We start from the raw sequence: 22527 nt of genomic DNA, 5'->3' as shown, positions 1-22527 counted from the left end.
ACAGTGTGTAGGAGGGGATAATTATATTCCTCCACATTGACTTCCTTTGCTCTCCTTTTCAGAAATAATCAGTATACAAGGCAGTTCTATTGGTTGATAAAATTTCATCCTAAAATAATCAGGGTTACTAAAATCACATATGAGATTGAAAAAATCAGTGTGTGTATGTGAGGGCAGGGAATCTGATTCTTGACTTAGTCATAGAAAAATCAAAAAAGTTCTGGATTTGTTGCATTAGTGCCAAAAATCAGGGAAAAAATGTTTTCAAAGTGTCAAGGGCAATGCCAAAGACACAGAGTTTAATAAGTTTAGTATTAGACAAAGTAAAAGTAGAAAATGTTCTCCACTCAGTGTTCAGATTTACAGACTTTAAGGGGAAAATCAGCAGATACAAAGGAATGGGTCGTTATTTAGAAGCCAGTCCCTTGGGAAAGAACCATTTTTCCACAGTAAGGATTTTTTCTTAACTCATAGAAGGATGAAACGATGATAAACCGGTAAGGTCAATGTAAAACTGGAAGACCTGGATTTTACTCTAGTTTCTATTGTCACGTCCAGTGAAACCATTATTGCTGAGTTCAGAAGTGCCTTTACCACATGGTTCTTTCTGCATCAAAGTAGCCACTGTCCAGAGTATTCACCATTCATATGTTTGAGTTTGTGCAGTTTTCCTAATTTTCCATTAAAATTAAATTCATTGCTTCAATTATAGAATAGGTAAATAGTGGTATTCTAAAGTTATATCTTAGAATCACTAAAATAGGGCACTAATTTTTTATCTAGTGGCATGTTAACTTCACAACTGAAATATAACACAAATACAAAAATGCAAACAAAATCAAAGGGCAAAGTGTAAGGAAAACTTAACAGTAAACCCTCATTTCATGACTTCCATTCAGATCAAGAAATCTCCGTCAACAGCTTGACTTTCCTGTACTAATCAGTAATTAATCATGGTCATTTTGTATGTAATTATGAGATAATAACATCTATAATTTGTCTATCATAGTTTGCTTAATAATGTTTCTCAATTTAGTCAGTGGGGCACATCTACTGACCAATATGGCACCGATATGCATTCAATTGTGCTAGATAAATATTTAGGAATGAAATTCCTGGGCCATAGGATATATGTGTATATGTATGTGTGTATATGTGCATGTGTGTGTATATCTATATATAATTTATAGAACTCCTACCTGTTCCACATCATCTTTAACATTTCTGGGGTAAACCATGCTGGGTCCGAAGCTACCACAATTTTTATAATTATTGATGGTTGAGGTACCCAATCATTTTCTTTTGCCTATTTCTTATTTGAGTATGACTGTTCCTTAATAAAATGCTTTCTAACCTTTTTAATTAATTGAATTTTTTAGCTTTATCTATTTTCAGTTATTCTTCTTACTTTTGGTTTCCAGTTGTAGGATTTGAAATCAGGGCCTGTTCAGTGTCCCTGATCTTACTTTTGCTCAAGGATAGTACACTACCACTTTCAACCCCAGAATCACTTCTGTTTTCCAGTGGTTAATTGGAGATAAGACTCTCATAGACTTTTCTACTGAGGCTGGCTTCAAACCATGATCCTCAGATCTCAGTCTCCTAGGATTACAAATGTGAGTCCCACTGGCAACTGGATTCTTCTTACATTTTTAAAATAGAAACGCTAACGATTATAGTATACAATCTTAATTTATGACATTCTCTCTTGAATTACTATTATATCATTTTATGCATAATGTAAGAACTTGCAAGGGTATATTTCCAAATACCCCCACTTCCTTAGTACAATTGCTGTACATTTAATTTATACAAGATGATATCCTATTTGATGTTTATCCTTCCAAACTGAAAAGTATATTTTTCACATTTCTTATAGTGCAGTTCAGCTGCTGACTAGTTCTCTCTGTTTCTGATTACCTGATAATGTCTTTATTCTACATTCAGTTTTAAAGAATCTTCGGTCAATAAAAAAATTAGATTGACAGTTTCACACTTTTAACACCTCCAAGATGTCATCTATGGTCTTTTGGCTTTCTTCTTTTCTGTTGCGAAGTTAGTTTACATTCTCAGTGTTCTTGTCATGTAGATGTCTCCCCTCGCCGCAACTGACTTTATGACTTCTGTTTTTATCTTTGCAAAAGTTTAAAGATGAAATATTTGAGGTGGTATTTCTCTGTGCTTTTCCTGCCAGGGTTATATTGGTCTGCATGTCACTCTATTTCATTTGAGATGGGGGAAAGAGCTGATTGTGACTCTGAGAATGTTTTTCTATCCTAATATCTCTCCAATTTCATGTATATTACACAGGTTCTACATTATCTTTCCACAAGGAAAACATTGTCTACTTATTTCAATCTGACTCCCTCTGTGACTCAGCTGGGATAGTTATGACACCCTGTCTTTAAAATGACTGACCTTGAGTTGGCAGTAGTCATTCTGCTATTTAGCCATGTAAGGTTTTTCTTATCTCATATAATATCCTGTCCAGTTGTAGAATTTCCAGCTGGCAACGTTTTGTACTTAATAACTCTCTGTTGGGGGTTCTTCATCTTCTGTAACTATTAAGAATTTCTCTTTAAATTTGGGGCAGTCTTTGAGATCCTATGTATGGTTAAAAAACCTGGAAATCTTGATTTATAGCTAATGGGTATGAGAAAGATTTTTTAAAAATCTTTGTTTTACCTGTTCAGAATACCATTCAGAATATGTGCCTCTTTGACCTAAAATATAATTCAACTCAAAAATTTACTGAGATCAAGCTAACTTCCCATAAAAGTAGCCACCTCAAGTATTTCAGAGGCATTTGTTGCATTTAACTTGTGTTGTAACACCAACTCTAAACAGTTCCAATGTATTTTCATTACTCAAAAATAAAAGGCTTTACTTATTTCTCTCAAACTCTTGGAAGCAACTGAGCTTTTGTCTGTCTCTTTATTGCTTTATCACTTCCCCAAAATGCATATACATAGAGTAACACAATATGGGAACATTTTCTGTTTCTTACACTTAGCCTAAAGATTAGAGTTATATCCACATTGTAATATATAATACTTTTCCACTTATTATCATATGCAAACATTACGTAATATGTACATGTTCCAGTTTTCACATGCATTCATCTTTTTTTAATTGTATCTTATTGTCTGGATAATGGATAAAGGGTTACAGTTACATGAATTTATTTTTTGATGGCTATTTGAACTCACAATTTTTTTGTTTCTAAGGTTCCCATGACTTCCTATACACATATTTGATTAAGTGCCTCTTTGAAGTTCTTTCAAGTATATTTGCACAAGTAGAATTACAAGAGCATTTGTTACTTTTATGTTTAATTTTTTTACTTTTATGTTTAATTTTTTTAAAGAAATACCTAATTACTTTCCCAAGTGGCTGGGAAAATTTACATTTCCACAGCAATATACAATAGTCACAGTGCTCCATATTATAGCCAACATTTAGCATTTTCCTTTTTTTGTCTTTCTTTACATTGCTGTCATCCTCATATTTGAGGATGTCATCCTCATTTTGCTTTTCCTTTGCATTTCTATAATGACTAATCATGTCAAATATTTTTACTTTTTTGCTATTTGTGCATATCATTATAGAAGTATCAGTTTCCTGTTCATTTTTTTACATTGTAGGTGTTGTACTGTTGTGCAAGTCCTTTATTTATTCTGTATAATAGTCTCTTATCAGATATATGGTTTGCACAGTTTTTAGAATATTTTCGATTGCCTTGTTCCTCTTCTAATAAAATCCTTTCATACACAAAGCCTATATCTTGAAATCTAATCTGTGCATTTTTCCTTGTTGACTATGCTTCTGACATTAATTTTAAGCAGATGTTGCCAATCATGTTATCACAAGGATAGTCTTCCCATGGTTTTATGTCTTAAATAACTGATTAATTGTGAAATAATCTTTAATATATTCTGAATTAGGGTTACCAATTCCATTCCTTTACATTCAGCTATCTAGCTGCCCTAGCTCAATTTATTGAACTGTCAAATCTTTTCCCATAGACTGGTATTGGCACTTTTGCTAAAAAGAAATAGGCAATATATTTAGGAACTGTGTGGGGGGGTGTTGGTAATATGGCTTAAACTTAGGGCATCAAGCTTTCACTTTAGCTTTCTTACTCAAAGGTTGCATTATAACACTTGAGCCATACTTCCTCTTCTGCCTTTTGGCTGGCTAAAAAGGAGTCTCATGATCCACTTAGACTTTAATCTTTCAAACTGTAATCTATGGTCTGAGCATCCTTAGTAGCCAGGTTTACAGACAAGAGCCACTGATGCCCAGCTGGATGTACAAACAAATTTCTGGATCTCAATTCTGTCCTCTCTCTCCCTCTCTCTCTCTCTCTCTCTCTCTCTCTCTCTCTCTCTCTCTCTCTCTCTCTCTCTATATATATATATATATATATATATATATATAATAGTAGCTTATTGTAAATGGCTTTGAATTTTTAAATGGGAGATTATGCTATTCTAATATAGATTTACTTCCACTGTAATTTTGATATCTTTTATTCCTTCTTCATACTAATTAGTTTGAGTAGCACTTCTAGTACAATGAATAGTACTGGCATCTTTGTTAGTTATTGACCTTAGGTGGGAATTTTTCAGTCTTGAGTATAATGTTAATTGTGAATATTTCACAGACATTTCATTAGTGATTTTTCTGTCCTATTTTTGGAAAGATGATATTCATTCTCATTACTGTCACAGAAAGCTCTATTCCTACAGATCATGTTCAATTACTATCTGATAGACTGTCTTAACAGACAATATTTAAACTGACCATTTACAATGCTGCCTTAGCCTTTCCTTTCTGTTTATACTGAGCCTAAAGAACAACAATGGAAGTTCAGAGTGCTCCAACTCTTTACCAGACACAGAGCCAGCCTTTGAAATGTTTGTGTATGGCCTTGCAACTTCTTCAACATATTTAAGTGTGCATATCCTCTTACCTGTCCCCAGCCCCCTAAGAAAATATCAAACCCCAAGTTTCCTCCCAGTATGAGGATAGCTTTATATCAATTGTATTATATTAGCCCAGGTGATTACAAGTTTTTATTCACTTTTAGAATGTTTTTGGACAATGTGTCTGATTTCTCTATTCTGAGAAAATTTCACATTAAGCAAAGCAGAAGAATCATTTGGGGCTGATCCTTCAGGCAATCACTAGACAGCTCAGAACAAACACAATTGCTTATATCACTTACCTCTAAAATAACTTAAAGAAGTCATTGAAAAATCCTATTTATGAATTCCCTAGAGATAGTACCAATATCTGACCTGTCTCCTATGGTGTAATGGAAGACATTCCTAACCCAAAGAAAATACAATTTATTTGGCCTTAATATTTTTGTGCCAGTCCTGGGACTTAAACTCAGGGCCTGAGCACTGTCCTTGGGCTTTCTCAAGGCTTAGCGCTCTGCCACTTGAACCACAGTACCACTTCCAGCTTTTTCTGTGTATGTGGTCCTGAGGAATTGAACCCAGGTCTTCATGCATGCTAGGTAAGCACTCTACAACCAGGCCAAATTCTCAGCCCAACCTTAACTTTTTAAAATTCAAAATGATGACCCCATTGTTTATGATCAAAATTACCAATGGTGTTACCAAAACCATATACTTTAATGGAACTCACTACGGGCTCATGTTCTCATTTCTTCTCTCATAAACATATTTTACTCCATAAAACACAATTATGTGCTCACTTCAGCAGCACATATACTAAAATTAGAATGATACAGAGAAGATTAATTAGCATGGCCCCTGAGCAAGGATGACACTCAAATTCGTGAAGCATGACGTATTAAAAAAATAAACACACACCACAATCACCACTGAATTTTTCAATTATCCCATCCAATTTCTATAAGTCTTTAAAGAGTAGGTAACTCTTAATTTCAAAATTAATGAGTAGTAATGCTTTCCTAAAGCAAATGTTTGTTTATATCTCTGTAGCTTTTTCTAATAAGACTGTTTTACTGTAATTTGAGGAATGTTATTTGCAGAACAGGAAGGACCTAGATTTCTCATTTCAATTCCCATGTTCTACTTCCCATTCTCTACTTTGGTAACTTTCCAAGAATTACATTGAGAAATTTTACCTGGCTTATGAGGTGCTTATAATTTTATTTTTTAATGAGTTTAGCCATGGGAGCCTCCCAGAGATTAAAGATATCATTTAAGGACTAAATTGCTATTTCCTTTAAGAATTCAAAAAAAACTCCTTTCTGCCAGTTTTCTCCTCATTTCACTTCTCTTAATTTTTCAGCCAGAGCTTGTGTTTCTTTCATATCAAAAGAGCAATGAAAAATGCACAGTGGGCTAAGAGATGGTGGTACATGCCTACTCAGGAAGCTGAGATCTGAAGATCTCAAAGCCAGCCAGAAAAGCAGAAAGTCCATGAAACTCATAACTCCACTAAAAATAAATAAATAATGGTGGAAATGGAGCTATGACTCAAGTCATAGAATGTCAGCCTTGAGCAAAACTACTAAGGGACAGTGCAAAAGCTCTAAGAACTAGGATTTTATATTTTATTCAAATATTTTATAACTGGGTTCTTTAACCTATCCAAGATGAATCAAATGCCAGCTTGAGGATCCTAAGACATTTGGGGAGAGGTGTTTCTAGTGAGTCAAAACTTACCTCATCAAAGTTCATTTGCTTCCTATGTCCTTTCGTAGTTGTCCATATATGTATGTGCTAGGAGAAAGGTTAGACTACTGTGAAAACATTCTTATTGTGCCCTCACACCTGCTGCTTTCAATTCTACTTTGAGCTGCCACCTTAATGTTTGTAATCTCTAGATAAAATTTCATCCCTTAATATTTTAAGCCAGCCTCCCATGTCTCAGCCTCTTCTGTTTTCTTGAAAATATAAAAAGTCCTATGTCATGAGAAAGAAAATGACATGATGATATATAGAGGGGGAAAAAACAAGTCTGAATCCCTGGTTGTCAGAATGTATCACCTACGGAAATGGAAAGCTCCATGCCCAACAGTCTTCAGAGTGTTCTCAGAAAAAGGCAAACTGTCCCAAAGGAGTGCTTACCTTGTGAGAGAGAGAGAGAGAGAGAGAGAGAGAGAGAGAGAGAGAGAGAGAGAGAGAGAGAGAGAGAGAGAGAGAGAGAGAGAGAGAGAGAGAGAGAGAGAGAGGAGGGGGGAACTATAGAAGATAGAGAAAAGTACGTGCTTGCCCATTTTTTTCTGAATGTTTTCATGCCTCCTTTCTTCCTTGCCTTGATGACCCTGTAATGGATGTGCTGTATAAGAGGCATAATGTCTTAGGTAATCATCATTTTGATTAAGCTATAAACCTATCCAGTTGTGAAAAGGAAAGAGTCGGGCTCTCAAATCCTATGAAGAGAATAGACCACAGGGCATGCCAATTTAGTTTAAATCATTTAGAAATACCCAGTGAGAAGATTACCCCCTAAATATTTAAGATCCTCAAGAAGCAAGTCATTCCCAGTTATTCAGTGTTTTCTCTCTGGGAGAATTGCCATTAGGGAAATTGCTGATTTCTGTGATTCTCTTTAAGTTCTTGAATCTCAGACATGACACTTTACACACAATCCTCCTTGTTCTTACTTTGAACAAAATGGAATTCTTGTCTACAGGTAGTGGTACATACTTTGAAATACAGTCTACAGGTAGTTGTACATACTTTGAAATACAGTATTCTAACACATATGGATATAGGTATCTTTTAGACCCTCTGAATCAGAGGCTGGAGATTGCCATATGAAATAAAGCATGGTGCTTGACTCAAATACATTGATTCAAAAACATTCAAAGAAGATTATATGATGTGAAAATACAGTGAGATACTAAAGAATTAAAAGATATCTACTACTAATTTTAAGAACATGTGATTGGATTATATTACATTTGAGCCAAGTATCCTGTTCTCCCAAAAGCAAAGATTAGGATTACATATGCTCAGAATTGTTATAAAAGTGGGTTTCCTTCCTGTCTTAGTCCATAGTAAACTGCTGAACTTATTGCTGTAATAGAATACCACAGACTGGGGAGTTTATAAGCAAATGTATTTGTTTTCTTGTTTGTGGAGTTTGGGAAGTTTAAGAACATGGCTTCTGGTGGAGTTCTTCCTGCTATTTCATCCTCTGGGAGGGTGGGGAAGGGCAGGAAAGCATGAGAGAGAAAGTAAAACATTAAACTCATGGCCTCAGATCCTTTGAAAATCAGCATTAACCTATTCATGAGAGTGGAGTTCTAATACTTAACCACTTGCCTTTAGGCCCTACATTTTGACATCATCACATTAGTCATTAAGTTTTCAACATATGAATTTGGGGCAACATGTTAAACTATAGCATTAACCTTCAAATTAGAGACCACAAGGTTTTCAGGGCAGGCATGGCCTTTTACACTGTTCAGAATTGGGGTAAGGGATTCTGACCATCACCAGGGGTTTTCCTGCAAGACAAAGGAATACACACATACTTGGGCAAAGAAATGAAACATAAAACAAAAACCTAGTTCATGTTTGTAATAAGAGTGGTAAGTCCATTAATAAAATATTACTTTCCTTCCCATGGACAGAAGGTAGCAAGGGTCCATTAGAATGCAACAGAAATGTAAACTAACAGAGAACTCAAAAATAGTAAGGCAATGGAGATTTTTTTTTGCCAGTCCTGGGGCTTGAACTCAGCCTGAGCACTCTCCTTGGGTTTTCTCAAGGCTAGAGCTCTACAACTTGAGTCATAGCACCATTTCCAGCTTTTGTCTATGTATGTGGTACAGAGGAACAGAATCCAGATCTTTGTGCATGCTAGGCAAGCATCTACCACTAGGCCAAACTCCCAGCACAACAATGGAGATTTTTGTTTTTGCACTTCATCTGTGTACTTTCTACTCACTAACATTAACTAGGAAGCTCATTGTATCAAGGGAGAAGATATTTAGAAGGTCAATGAAAGGTTATGAACCTCAACCTCAAAGCATCTACAGTCAACAAAACCTGAATTCTTAAGCTGGACTCTGGTTGCTCCTACCTATAATCCTAAGTACTCAGGAGGATGAGATCTGAGGATCACAATTTAAAGCCAGCCCAGGCACAAAAATCGTCGTCATTCTTATCTCTATCCACCCAAAAAAAGCCAAAAGTAGACCTGTGGCTCAAGTGGTAGACTGCTGCCTTGATAAAAAGCACCCAGGTCCTGAGTTCAAGCAGCAACACGCACGCGCGCACGCACACACACACACACACACACACACACACACACACACACACGAAAGCTTAAAAACATAAATTTTTTGAAATCTACTATCTCATCTTCATGAATAGCAGTAGAAGGAAATTCAAAGTTTGGAACAGGTGTTTTCGAGCAGAGCAGCTTCTAACACATGATATAGATAGATATGCAGCCTGAGAACTTTAATACAGACCCTTAAAGAAACTATTACTCTACTGATTCTGGAGACAATTTCCTTACTTTCATTTGCTTCTTATTTCCATTACTGTATCTGTGGAGAAACAAATAATGTATATGGTTGTTCATGCAATCTTCCTACAGTCCTTTGTAGAGAGCACTCCCAATATGTAGATAAAAGTGCCTATTGTTAAGAAATGTACTGTCTATCTGGTGAATATAATGTAACCCTTCTATTAATTACAAAAATCCAAAAACAAGTGCCTCCTGAAATGGAAAGACTTAGAAAAAAAATCATATTAAGTGAAGTAAGCCAGACACAAAGGAACATAGGCTCAATGGTTTCCCACATTTGTCATAATCAGTAGAAATATTGGGCTGTCCTAGCAGACATTTACAATAGAGCAAAACCTAGATACATAAGGCCATATAGGATAAAGCTAAATGAAAGGACCTCCAGGATATAGAAACAAAAGCCATATAATAAGTGATTGTTGTCCTTAATGTACTATGTAATCTCTCATCTCTTTTGCTATCCCTTGCTTATCTTATATTGTTACAGTATTTTACCTTGTTATCTGATATATTGTATATATGTTTATTTGGTTATTTGAAATAGGATAGGGAAGTGGGAAAAACACGATGAGGGGTGTGGGTGGGGGAGGGACCAAGACATGAGCAAGGGTATCAATGTTTGTGAAGTATGCACCTTCTATCTGGTGAATATAATGTAACTCTTCTATTAATTACAATAAAAATATATGAAAAAATGCCTCCTTAAAGGAATGGGAAAAGAAGCCTGGTCAAGGAAAACAAAAGCCAAGAAAATCAGAAAACGCAATCATATTACCCTAAGAACTCCATAAAGTTGATACTGCAGCAGCAGTAATACAGATGGTAGTTTTCAGATTTTATAAATAATTTAACAAGCCCCAGATCAGATCCCTCACTCTTCAGCCTCTTTTTTAATGAATAGTCTTTCAGAACAGTATGTGAGACTGATGGGAGCCTACCTACCTATGAAAAGATAAAGTTGGGGGAGTGGGAATCTAGGCACAAAGAAAGTCATTGAGGCTCCATCTAGTCTTTCTAAGAGTCTTAGATTAGAGATCAGGAAATCTCTACTTGTACCGAGCTGACTGCATTGAACACTGCCTGCCTACTATTTGAGATGTACAGTAAGATCAAAGAACCTATGTGACCAGTATGGGTAATTCGTATAGATCCTAGCATCAGCAAAATCTGGAGGGGCAAGTCAGCTGATGACAGGGCAGGGGGCATGGGCCCTGAATATATCAAGAGTCTAGAATATACATTTTTCTAATTAGATCTCAGCAGCTGCTACCAGAATGATTTCATGGCAGAAAGGCCATCTGGACATAAACAAGGCAGACCCTGGGGCTGAACAAATTTTGCATATAAACCTTGTCCTTTATGGAAAGGAAAAGGCACATAGAGCTTCTCCCACACTGAATGTATGAAAGTGTACCCTAAACCTTGTGAGGCATTGTAAGACATGAGTTGGCTTCTTCAAGGTTCGAGAAAGCCAAGAAGCACAAACGTCTAAACTTACTCTCAGAAGCATCATATGGGTAACTTGAAATCCGTCATCCAAGGCATTAGTTACACTCTGGGTAGTGGAAAATTCTAAAATTCATTTTCCTTGAAGAGAGCAAGGAAGTCAAGCATTTACCAGCACATCACCTCCTTGTTTTCAAACATTTCTTCCTCACTATCTCCAAGTACAAATGTGAAGAGAAGAAATGAAGCATGTCCTTCTTTATATAACTCAGAATATACTTCTAAAGAGGAAGCAGCAAGCTCATTCTAAATAGGATGCATTATAATCCTGAAGATAAAGAAGGGCTATAATTCAGAGGATTTTAAACAGTAAGTCAAGGAACTAGCTTTTATCTCCTTTCTTTTCAGGTAGGTATTGCTGAATTTACTTTTTTTAATTCTTATTTTTATTGTTAAGGCAATGCACAACGGGGTTGCAGTTACATAAGTCAGATGAGTCCATTCTTTTATTTTTTAACAGTGTCCCCTCTTCCCTTGTTTTCTCCCAGTATTTTTTCTCTCCCACCCCTTTCCCCCACAAGTTGTATAGCTCATTTCAAAGTAATGTCTACTGACTATCACTGATGAATTAGTTCAACCTTTGTGTTGTAGAGAATAATGGCATGGTAAAACTGGAGAGGGTAATGTTACTTTTGTTGGTTCTATCAGACTGGGTTAAGGGAGTGATTGAAAAGGAAATGATTTGGGGATCTCCCATAATGTTTCCCATTAAATGGTCCAACCTTGAGTTGACAAAGGAGTTGTGATGGTATATGAACAGATATTAATCTGTTTTTCATTACTGTAATAAAACAGCTGGGATAGGTACTTTATAATGAAGAAGTTTGTTTGTTTGTTTTTCTCATGATTCTGGATGTACCAGAGGGGTCTCCTGTAACCATGGCTGAGTCCCAAGGCTGCATGTGGCACAGGGCAAGAAACACAGCTTGAATGTCAATGTCTGCATATCATATCTCTACCTGTCTTCTCCTGAAGCCACAAAACTTCAACTATGGCTCCAATTTAATGACCATGTCTAAATAAATCATTTTCTAAAAGTATCTCCCCTAACTACTATACACTGTGTGTTTCTTCCCTCTTCATATCTTTAACTTATGACTTCAGGAATTAAATTCCTGTGTATATTTGAAGAGTCAACAATATTCTAAACACATCAGAGACAAGCGGGATAGGAATCTGGGTCATGGCTGGGAACTCCAGGGAAAATAATCAAGGCTTAATAACTAGCTCTGTCCACCCAGAAGTCATTTATCCCTCTTTTCCTACTGCTCCTGGGTTAGATTTCAGGCAAGAACTATACGTAGCAGATGAACTTTCATCAGTCCCCTGTGATGACTGTTATAATACAGACACCTGGGTTCCACTCCAGACTGATTAAATCAGAACCTAACGTTGGCCCTAGGAATCTGTAGTTTCACTGTCATTCTCAAGTGGCTTTCATGAGCAATAAAGTTGAAATAGCTCTCTTAATTTAGTCATTGTGTGGTCTGATACTTTAAATGTATTTTGATGTTCAAGTGAGATTTTCCTGGATTAAGAGGGAGCTATGGAGTGTAACTGCATGATACATATGGTTAATGTAAGTTTAAAATATGAAGTTTCACTTTATTAACTTTATTGGCCACAGATTGCAAGCTTAATGTTGTCTCCTTCAGGAAGTGCCTCCATTTTTTCCACTTTCCAGTCCATAGACTGTCTTCCTTTGGGTCTCGGGTCTACAAATCACTGTGTTTCTTAATTATCTGAATTATTGCTCTTCCACATTTGCACTGACTGCTTTTGGCTGATCCCTTCTCCCTCGAGGTGGAAAGTGAACCCCCCTGGGCCTTCACAGGACCATATGGGTACAGCTGGCTTCAGATTCAGAGTGGAACGAGTTTTGAAGAAGGCTCCATTGCTTCCTAGTTTCATGACACCATGCTAGTAAAATTATCTTCATGTATGAAATGGAGGAGAAAAATAACTTGCATAAAATGATTAAAATGCTATTATAGTGGTGAAGTGTTTTATACAGTATTTGTTAAATTCGAGAGCCCAATTCCCATTTTGTTTGGGTCTAGATAGATCCAGATTACCAGTTATGGCAGTTACCCTTGTTACCAGTGCAGAGATCAGCGATGTTTTCCAGCAAACATAGATTGAGTATCTTTTATATCCTCATGGCCTGGATGCCCTTCTCTTTATGACTATGAAACCTGAGAGAAGGATATTTTTGTGTCCTCCTTTGTAGCTTGCTCTCCTATTTGTCAAGTCTGTTGCACCCTCCACACATCTAACCTGATCAAGGTTTCTCTCTGACCCAAAAGGTCTTGCATGTTCTGAAGTTTGAAAGCTGACAGCTGTCATAAGTGCAAATACATCTTTCTTCTGTACTCGAAGAATCCTGAGATGGCCTGCTTCTGCTGTAACAAACTGAGGCCTTAATATTTGGCAGGTGGGGTGGGGTGGGGAATAACTATTTGTGAAACAATAGGGAAGGAGAAAAATGAGAAAGTACCTTTCCCTCTCTCATCATTTGCACTTTTCCTTTCCCATTGCCACATTAGTCAAATCCAGCTACAAAGCAGACATCAAATGAGACTTATTAATGTTATCCATAGCAACTAGCCATGAGGATTTATAGCAAAGAATTAAAGGTTAACAAGTGAGTCTGGAGGAGAATAAAAAACAATATTTAACCCTGGGTAGAAAGCAAAACACTATAAATCCTTTAAATGTAATGAATGAGATTTAGAAAGCTTACAGCTGAAGAAATTGCTGGTTCATCACTATGTTCAGAAAGAGAATGTAGGTTTTTTGGCTTATTAGGTGTTATTAAAGAGTTGAAGAGCAAGGCATAAATAAAACTGAAGGTCTCAGAATGTTTAAGTGAATCAGTTAGAAAAGAGTCTCCTACAGCAGCTTGCCTGCATCCTAAGTTACAACTAAAGTGTATAGCATGTCTCTTTAGCCTATCACTCACTATCTCTAGAATTATGACAAAGGGAGTCAGTTTTGTACACTACTATAGAGTCCATTCCATAGATTGCTTTCTCCCTCCAAACTGGCTCAATATCAGATTCATTTGGAAAACCTTAACCAATACACTGGTGGTTGCTAAGAATTCTAAAGGCTCTTGGACCCTTCAATGAAGTCAGAAAACTGAATCCACATTACCTAAACTTAATGAGCTTATTGTCTTTGACATGCATATTTAATTTTTTGAGATTTCTAAGCACGTGAAATTAAGACATTTGCTGTCTTCAGTGAATCATGAGAAAAATAAATAAATGAGAAAATTTCGAGTGAATATTGATATCATATAAACTCAAATACAGCAGCTAGCAATAATAGCAGTGACATTAAATTTTCACCATCATGATCATCATTTCACACTTAATCTAAGATTTCTTTGAGTTTCCTAAACAAACTTGAGCAAATTCTCCTCAGGAGATAGCATGGACAAATGAAAGTCATATACTATCTTGAGACATCACACTGAGAAAAATCAGACCTGAGTTATCTCTTCCAAAGAAGTCAATAAGTGCCAAGGGTAGAGGCTGTCCAACCTTGTTGACCTGGAGATCTTGTTAAAATGCTCACTGTGACCATCAGTCTAAGATAGAGCTGAAATCTCCACATTCACAGCAAATCCCTGGATGGTGCTGAAGCTGTTGCTTCTGGGTTTCGTTGCCTAGTTGTCCTGTGTTAAATGACAAGTCATTATATGGTAAGTCTGAGGCTAGACAGACTCAATTCTCTTACATAACAGAACCTCTGACACTGAGAACTGGAGTTGCAAGGTAGTTCTTTTTTGCCATCTATTACTTTATTCATTACTTCTAGGAAGTTAAAATAGTAAATTTTATTGTTTCATGATGCCAGAAATTTTTGCTTTATGATTCCAATAGTGACAATCATCTTTCTTTCTTTATTTATTTTATTTTGTCGTCATCATAGTGTATAGAGGAGTTACAGTTACATCCATCAGGTAGTAGATGCATTACTTCTCACACATTGAAACCCCTTCTCATGTTTTTGTCCAGTTTCCCTCTCCCACCCCCCAATCATCTTGTTTTCTCCCCTTCCCTTCCCTATTTCAAATAAACAAGTAAACATCTATAAAATATACCAGATAACAAAGCCAGATACAGTAACAATATGAGATTAACCATAAGAGCAAAAAAGGGGAAGAGAAATAACATAGTACATTAAGAACAACAATCACACAAGATAAAGTTCTTGTTTCCATATTCTAGAGTTCACATTGAACTCTAGGATATGCAAGGTAGTTCTTTATGCATGAATTAAACCAAAGGAAATATCCACTCTGAGCAGTTACATGAAGTAATGGAATTCTAAGAGGTAGAAGGGAGACTCAGAAGAAAGAGACAGACAGGTAGGCAGGCCGTCAGACAGACACAGATAGAGAGGTTCTCCGACAAACTTTACATAGTATAAAACTTGGGTCATAGTGCCTTTTCCCTGACCAGCCTTCACTTGGCAAAAGCCTCCCAGCACATAGAACTTATACAGAAACATTTCCCATACACAATTTGATCACAAATATTTCAACATGATCCATGTCACAATCACTTCAAAAGCAGTAGACACCCTGCTTTCTCTGTATTATCTTGAAAATCACACTAATAAGTAACAGATGGCTTCACAGAAACAGATCATCCCTCCAGCAGGCAGGAGACAATATCTCTCAGCACGTCCTTCCCTCACATCATGATAGCTTTTCCCAATGGAAACAAGGGTTCTCCATGTGTGCCCGTGCAGGAGCACTAACCGGGTTGCTGTTCTGATGTTAGATATTGGGGTAAAAAACAGAATAAAGAAATTGATGAGTATTCTTTCTTTTCTGCTAGCCTTACAATACAAAAGAAAATTTATTTAAAATTCTGTACCGGGGGCCAGGAGTTTGGCCTAGTGATAAGTGAGTTTGCCTAGCATTCACGAAGACTAGGGTTTGATTCCTCCATACCGCATACATAGAAAAAACCTGGAAGTGGTGCTGAGGCTCAAGTGGTAGAGCTCTAGTCTTGAGAAAGCCCAAGGACAGTGCTCAGGCCCTGAGTTCAAGCCAGGACTGGTAATAAATAAATAAATTGATTAAATAAATAAATAAGTAAATAGTGTACCTATGCCGACTTTAAAAATATTAAATATACAAATATATGTACATTTATATATGTATATATTTCCCCTTTAAGATCAGATGTTAGTGATCTCCCTCAAAATGCCCTCAGTAACTACCAGTGGTAACTTATTTAAATGTCTTACCTATCTAGCCTATTTCAATGTCTAACATGGTAGGAAAGGTATTTTCCTTGCAGGTTATGCAAGTCAACAGAATACCTTCACACATGATCTCTGCCACACAACCTGTTCTCTCCCCTTGCTTCAACCTCTGGATAAGCTATAATACATAGTGACAAGGAGTTAAATCCAAAAGTGCAGACTAGAATGGCCCAGGATTCCCTCCTTAGTTTTGAGGTGTTGCTTCATCTGAGTGAGCCGTCATTTCCAAGCCTGTAGAGAGAAAATAACAATCATCTGCCATCGTAATGTCTCTCCCAGTATGCCAAGTATACTGGTGAGATAGTATCTTCCTGCCTGAGGACAAAACCAATCACTGATCAAATAAAAGGAAAAAAATATATAGATAGATAGATATAGATATATGTCACCATAATGAGATGATAGAAGGGAAAAGAGACTTGCTCAGTGGAGATTTTCCAGTGATATTTATAAGGATTTTCTTGCTTGTCTTAACTATATAGATTATGTTTTAACAAATGATTTCAAACTCCAAAATCTAACTTAAAAATCAGAGCATGAAAAGAAAACAGAAGCACAATGTTTACTAGATGGCTAATCTAATTACCACACAAATCACCTCATCCTGATTTATTTCATAACTAATGAAAAAGATATTAATCTTCCTTTATCCTTACTTTCTTTCTCTCTCATGCCCACCAACTCATCATTTAGTTTTATTTTCACCTAAGAATATTCTTCAAAAATAAGAGAAAAAGAAAGAAAGAAGGCTGGGCATGGTGCCTCACACCTGTAATCCTCGCTACTCCGGAGGCTAAGATCTGAAGATTGAGGTTCAAAGCCATCCTGGGCACTAAAAAGTCTCTGAGACTCTTATCTCCAATTAACCACCAGAAAACTGGAAGCGGAACTATGGCTCAAGGCATAGGGGGGTAGCCTTGGGTTGAAGAGCTCATTGACAACCATCAGGCCCAGACTTCAAGTTCCACTACATACCGAAGAAGAAGAAGGAGGAGGAGGAGGAGGAGGAGGAGGAGGAGGAGGAGGAGGAGGAGGAGGAGGAGGAGGAGGAGGAGGAAGGAGGAGGAGGAGGAGGAGGAAGAAGAAACAGAAAATAATGATAGAAGGCCTAAAACAATAAAAACTTAAGAGACATGTGGCAGTAGTACATAGAAAGTTGTGCAAGGTTTTAAGGAATTCAGAGCCCAGTCTATTTACTGGAACATACTGCATATTGAAAAAAGACCCAAGTTTGTTTATCATGCAAAGGTATCAATAGAAGTCAAGAGGAGTTTCTATTTTTTAACAGATAACAGAAACTATACATACTATCTGGGTATCAAGTGATATTTCAAAATACACATCTATTGTGTAATGTTTGTATCAGGTTAAACATATCTATCCCCTAAATCATCAATTGTCTCTTCACAGTGAAACATTCAGTAATTCTTTTCTCTACCTCTTTGAGATACACAGCACAAAAATTATTATCTATACTGCCATTCCTATTAACGTAGCTAACTGCCAGTGTTCTCAGGCATTGTCAGTCCAAAAGGAGTTTTCTGAATGGTGTTGAGTCTTTAAAAAGTGAAAATAAAACCAGTACCTCACATCTGTAGTCCTAACTCCTTAGAAGGCTGAGACCAGAGGGTCACTGTTCATAGCCAGCTTGGGTTGGAAAATCCATGACACACTCATCTCCAATTAAACACCAAAAAGCGGGAAATGGAGCTATGACTCGAATAGTAGAGCACTAGCATTGAGCTAAACTGCTGAAAGACAATGCCCAATCCCTGGGTTTAAATACCAGGATTAGCACGTGCATACACGCATGCACATGCACACACATGCATGCACACACTCACACAAGAGAAGACAGTTAACAAATGTGAGAAATAAAACAAACTTAAACAAAGAATCTAAGACAATAATTTGAATGGCAGAGTGTTTTTTTCCCCATAGAGTGATCACTGCAGTGCCCCGGAGTTTGACTAAGCCATAACTGTCCTGGATACAGGAAGATCTGAGGGTTTTACTCTTCTGTTCACAAGAGCTGTAACATGCATCTTCTCAACAGAATGACACAGTCAATTAACTACCACTCTGTCCCATAGAATGTGATTTGAGAGAATTTAACTCTGAATCTACTGTGTGTTAGGTCATATATGCTGTGTATTATTCTAGTTAATTCTTACAACCCACTATTAACATAAGTTGAGCTGGCTAGAGAAAAGGTGGATAAATGCAGGGCTGAGAGGTTGGCCTATTGATAGAGTGCTTGCCTAGTATGCACGAAGACAAGAGTTCAATTCCTCAGCACCACATTCATAGAAAAAGCTGGAAGTGGTGCTGTGGCTCAAGTGGTAGAGCTCTGGCCTTGAGAAAGTCCAAGGACAGTGCTCAGGCCCTGACTGGCAAAATAAAATTAAGTCGATGAATTCAGTCATGATATTCAATGTACACATGTGAAAAAGGGAACCAAGTAACCTGAGTGAGTGTGAAAGACCGGGTAGGATAACGGAAGTGGTGACATTGACCAACATATATGGCACTCATAAACAGACATGCTGCATTGAAATCCCTTGTCTAACTACTTAAAAGACAGTACAAAATAATCTAAAAAATAAATGCCAAGCTATTTAATTTCAAATAAAAGCAAACTAAGAGGTACTGTCATGTACCTATTTACAGGTTATAAATCAATGTTTACATTTATTTGTGCCACCAGCTTTTTGTAGATAAGAATCTCCTGCTCTAGCTATATTGGGACAATAATCCTCAGATCTTAGCTTCCGAAGTAGGTAAGATTACAGGAATCAGCCACCAGCAGCTGGCTGTGAGAAAATAAAGACTTGAAAAACTTGTGAAAATATCTTTTTTTGGAGGGAAGGGGGTGCAGGTCCAGGAGCTTGAACTCAGGGCCTGCTGCTATCTCTGAACTTCTTCTTTTTCTTTTTCCTTTGGTCTGTCATAGGGCTTGAACTCTGGGCCTGGGCACTGTCCCTGAGCTCTTCAGCTCTAGGCTACCACCCTACCCCTTGAGCCATAGCCCACTTAGTGTTTTCTAGTGGCTAATTGGTGCCCATGCTAAAAGTTTTCAGCAATAGGCCACAATTTCTTAGAGAAGTAATGCAGTGCACAGAAAAGAATACTGAAGTAAAAATAATACTGTGGGGCTTTTCCTTTAAAAAGAAACCTTAAGACTTAAAAAATTGAAGGTTTTGAAGTTAAGCAAAAGATGATTTCTGTGAATTTGGCCTCTCGTCATGAATAACTCATTTAATTGAAAATACTGACATACATGCGGTTATAAATTTTTGCATGCCAAAGCATCTAGCATATACTCTTATGAATTAAACAATTAAAATAGATACTCAAAGTTGTCTCAGAGAATATCTTGGATCACTTCAAATGACTAAAATTCTGATATCTCTAACCTCCACTGTGTGAGAGGGGACTTTCACCTTTGAGTTCGCTAAGTTGGAATAACCCAGCTAGATCTAGTCAACCTGTAGAACCATGAGGGAGAAGAAGAATGTGTTTTAAGTTGGGGATAGAGCTGTATAGATATGCACAATGCCTGAATTGGGCTCATTTCTTCTGGGAATTGGGAATACTCAAGGAACTGAACCACCTAACATGACTCTGGAGATGTTTTCTAAGTGTATTCTTTGTCCTTATCATAGTTAAGCTATCACTTTAAATGTTTTCCTAGTGTTTGTTTCCTATAAGCCTGCAATGTGGTTCTCTGAGCATAATTCCACTATGACTCCAGATACTTAAGAGGACATAACTCAATGTTTTTCTTTTTCTCCCAAAGTCATTTCTGTTGAAGGGAAGTCCTGCAAATATATTGAATAAAGAGAATACATGAATTCTTCTTCAAGTATTCTGTTTGTTCAAGAAGCTTGAATTACATAGTGAAAAATAAATATATGATCCTATCCTTATAAACACTGAGGAATGATTGAGAATAAGGCTGTGTTTTGGAGGAAATCGTCGTTGGAACGTACTTTTCCTGAAGATTGAATGCTGATGTGATTTCACCATAGGACACAGTCATTTCTCAGCAAGGAGGCAATATGTGATCATGATGGCTTATATTTTAAAACTGAGTTTAACTTGTCAAAATGCTTTTCCATATGTTCATAAAATTACAGAGTATTGAATCAAGAAAAAATGCTAGATAATGAAAATTCAAATTCGCTCATTTTCCAAGTGAAGGTAAAAGATGCTAGCAGGTAATTATTTGTACTGGGGTATTTAGCTACTTAGAAACTACACCCTTAAGTTTCTATTGACTCATCATGATATCATTTTTGACTTGGAAGATGCTTGTAAAAATTGTGGCAGGACTTCGTTATTCATCTGTACAATGAATGACAGGAAAAAAACACATATTATAAGTGTTCTTTGACTTCTATGGGGTTATGGCTTATGAAACTGATCACAATTATTATAAACGAAAGCACTGGAAGTGCATTTAGTTCCCCTATCCTACCAATCACCATAGTTTTGCAGCAAAGTATACAATAGAATTATCAGCATCCTCATGAACTTCTGGCTGACTGGGAGCTGGAGCCTGCTGCCTCTGTGTTGGCATTTCAACAGAGTATTCCACTTCATGTTCTAGCCCATGAAAATGTCAAAATTCAACACATGGTTGCTAAGGAACTCATATTACTTTCCCAACATTCTAAAATAGAAAAAAATCATCAAGCGCTCATAATTTATAAGCAGTCTATGGCTTCTTTCCATCCCTCCATTCCTTCCTTCCTTCCCTCCTTCCTTGCTTCCTCCCTCCCTCCCTTCCTCCTTCCGTCCTTCCCTTCCTTCTTTTCTACACCCTCCTCCTTCTACTTCTTTCTTCTTCCTTTGTCTTCTTTTTTGGTATTATGTTGAACTCACAATCTCATGCTTGAAAGGCAAGTCCTCTTCTACTAGAGTTTCCTCTAGTCCAATTTTGCATAGTTTTTTCCAAAGTAGGAGCTAGCTTTATGCCTGTTTCTGTGCCAGTCTGGGCGGCAGTTTTTCTACGTGCATTTCCTTTTCTCCTGGAGATATCAGGTGCACCAGCCACTGTGTTTCTTCCATAGCTGGGATAGCAACCATGCAGTATGATGCCTAGCTATTGTATCAGGTGAAGTCTTACAAAATTTAGTGCCTAGGGTAGCCCCCAGAAACAATCCCCCAATCTACACTTAAGTAGCCAAAATTGTTTCTTGGTCCACTGTGCTCTGTGTTTTTTTAAGTAGTTAAGAAAACCACTTAAAATCATATATGTTCACAATGAAATTCTATGTTGCTGTCAGAAAGAATGACATCGCCCCATTTGTAAGGAAATGGAAAGACTTAGAAAAAAATCATATTAAGTGAAGTAAGCCAGACTCAAAGGAACATAGGCCCAATAGTGTCCCTCATTTGTCATCATCGGTAGAAATCTTGGACCCTCCTAGCAGAGATTTACAATAGAGCAAAACCTAAACACATAAAGCCATATAGTATGGACACTAAATGAAAGGACATCCAGGATATAGAAACAAAAGCCATATAATGACTGATTGTTGTCCTTAATGTTATCTCTCAACTATTTTGCTGTCCCTTGGTTATCTCATATTGTTACAGCATTTTACCTTGTGTTTATCTGGTTATTTGAAATAGGATAGGGAAGGGAGAAAAACAAGATGGGGGTGGAGGGGAGAGAGAAATGGGGACCAAAACATGAGAAAGAGTATCAATGTTTGTGAAGTAATGCACCTTGTATCTGGTGAATATAATGTAACCCTTCTACTAATTACAATAACAATTATATGAAAAAAATCATGTATGTTTAAGTGACTAAATTTAGGCCAAAAAAAGCTAATTTACAAACCAAAACCTAAGTACTGCTTATCATCTAGGCAATTCTAATCCTCCTACAATTCCAATTTTAGGCATACGCCCAAAAGTCATAAAAACACACAGCCATTTGTATGCAAATAGTCAAAATAACCAAAAAGTAGAAATAACTCAAATACTATCAGCTGATAAACTAACAAAACATGATACTGTCCACATGATTCAGGACTATTACTTGGCAATTGAAAAGGAGTGATACACAGATAGGTTTCTAGTATAGAATGAAGTGCAAGAAGCCAGACACAAAAGGCCTGTTTATATCAAATAACAGAAAACTGAAAATGTGTAGACTAAAGAAGGAGACCAATACTTCCCCAGTGCTGTGAGGTTTAGAGAAAGTGGATGACCACTAAAAAGTCTGGAGTT

At 36.9% G+C, this 22527-nt stretch overlaps 1 non-coding gene and 1 pseudogene across 1 annotated transcript; one reads left to right on the top strand and one right to left on the bottom strand.

Moving 5' to 3' along the window:
- The window catches only part of LOC150060472 (ATP synthase F(1) complex subunit alpha, mitochondrial pseudogene), a 28260-nt pseudogene extending 7934 nt beyond the window's left edge, over positions 1–20326 (bottom strand).
- LOC150060473 (U6 spliceosomal RNA) lies at positions 5721–5831 on the top strand. The gene has a single exon (XR_016536352.1). It is a non-coding gene; the product is annotated as a U6 spliceosomal RNA (small nuclear RNA).
- Positions 20327–22527: the final 2201 nt, after the last annotated feature.

The sequence above is a fragment of the Megascapheus bottae genome, chromosome 7, assembly GCF_031878675.1.
Source record: "Megascapheus bottae isolate mThoBot1 chromosome 7, mThoBot2.hap1, whole genome shotgun sequence".
Classification (NCBI taxonomy): Eukaryota; Metazoa; Chordata; class Mammalia; order Rodentia; family Geomyidae; genus Megascapheus; species Megascapheus bottae.
This window is presented reverse-complemented; position numbering and strand designations above follow the sequence as displayed.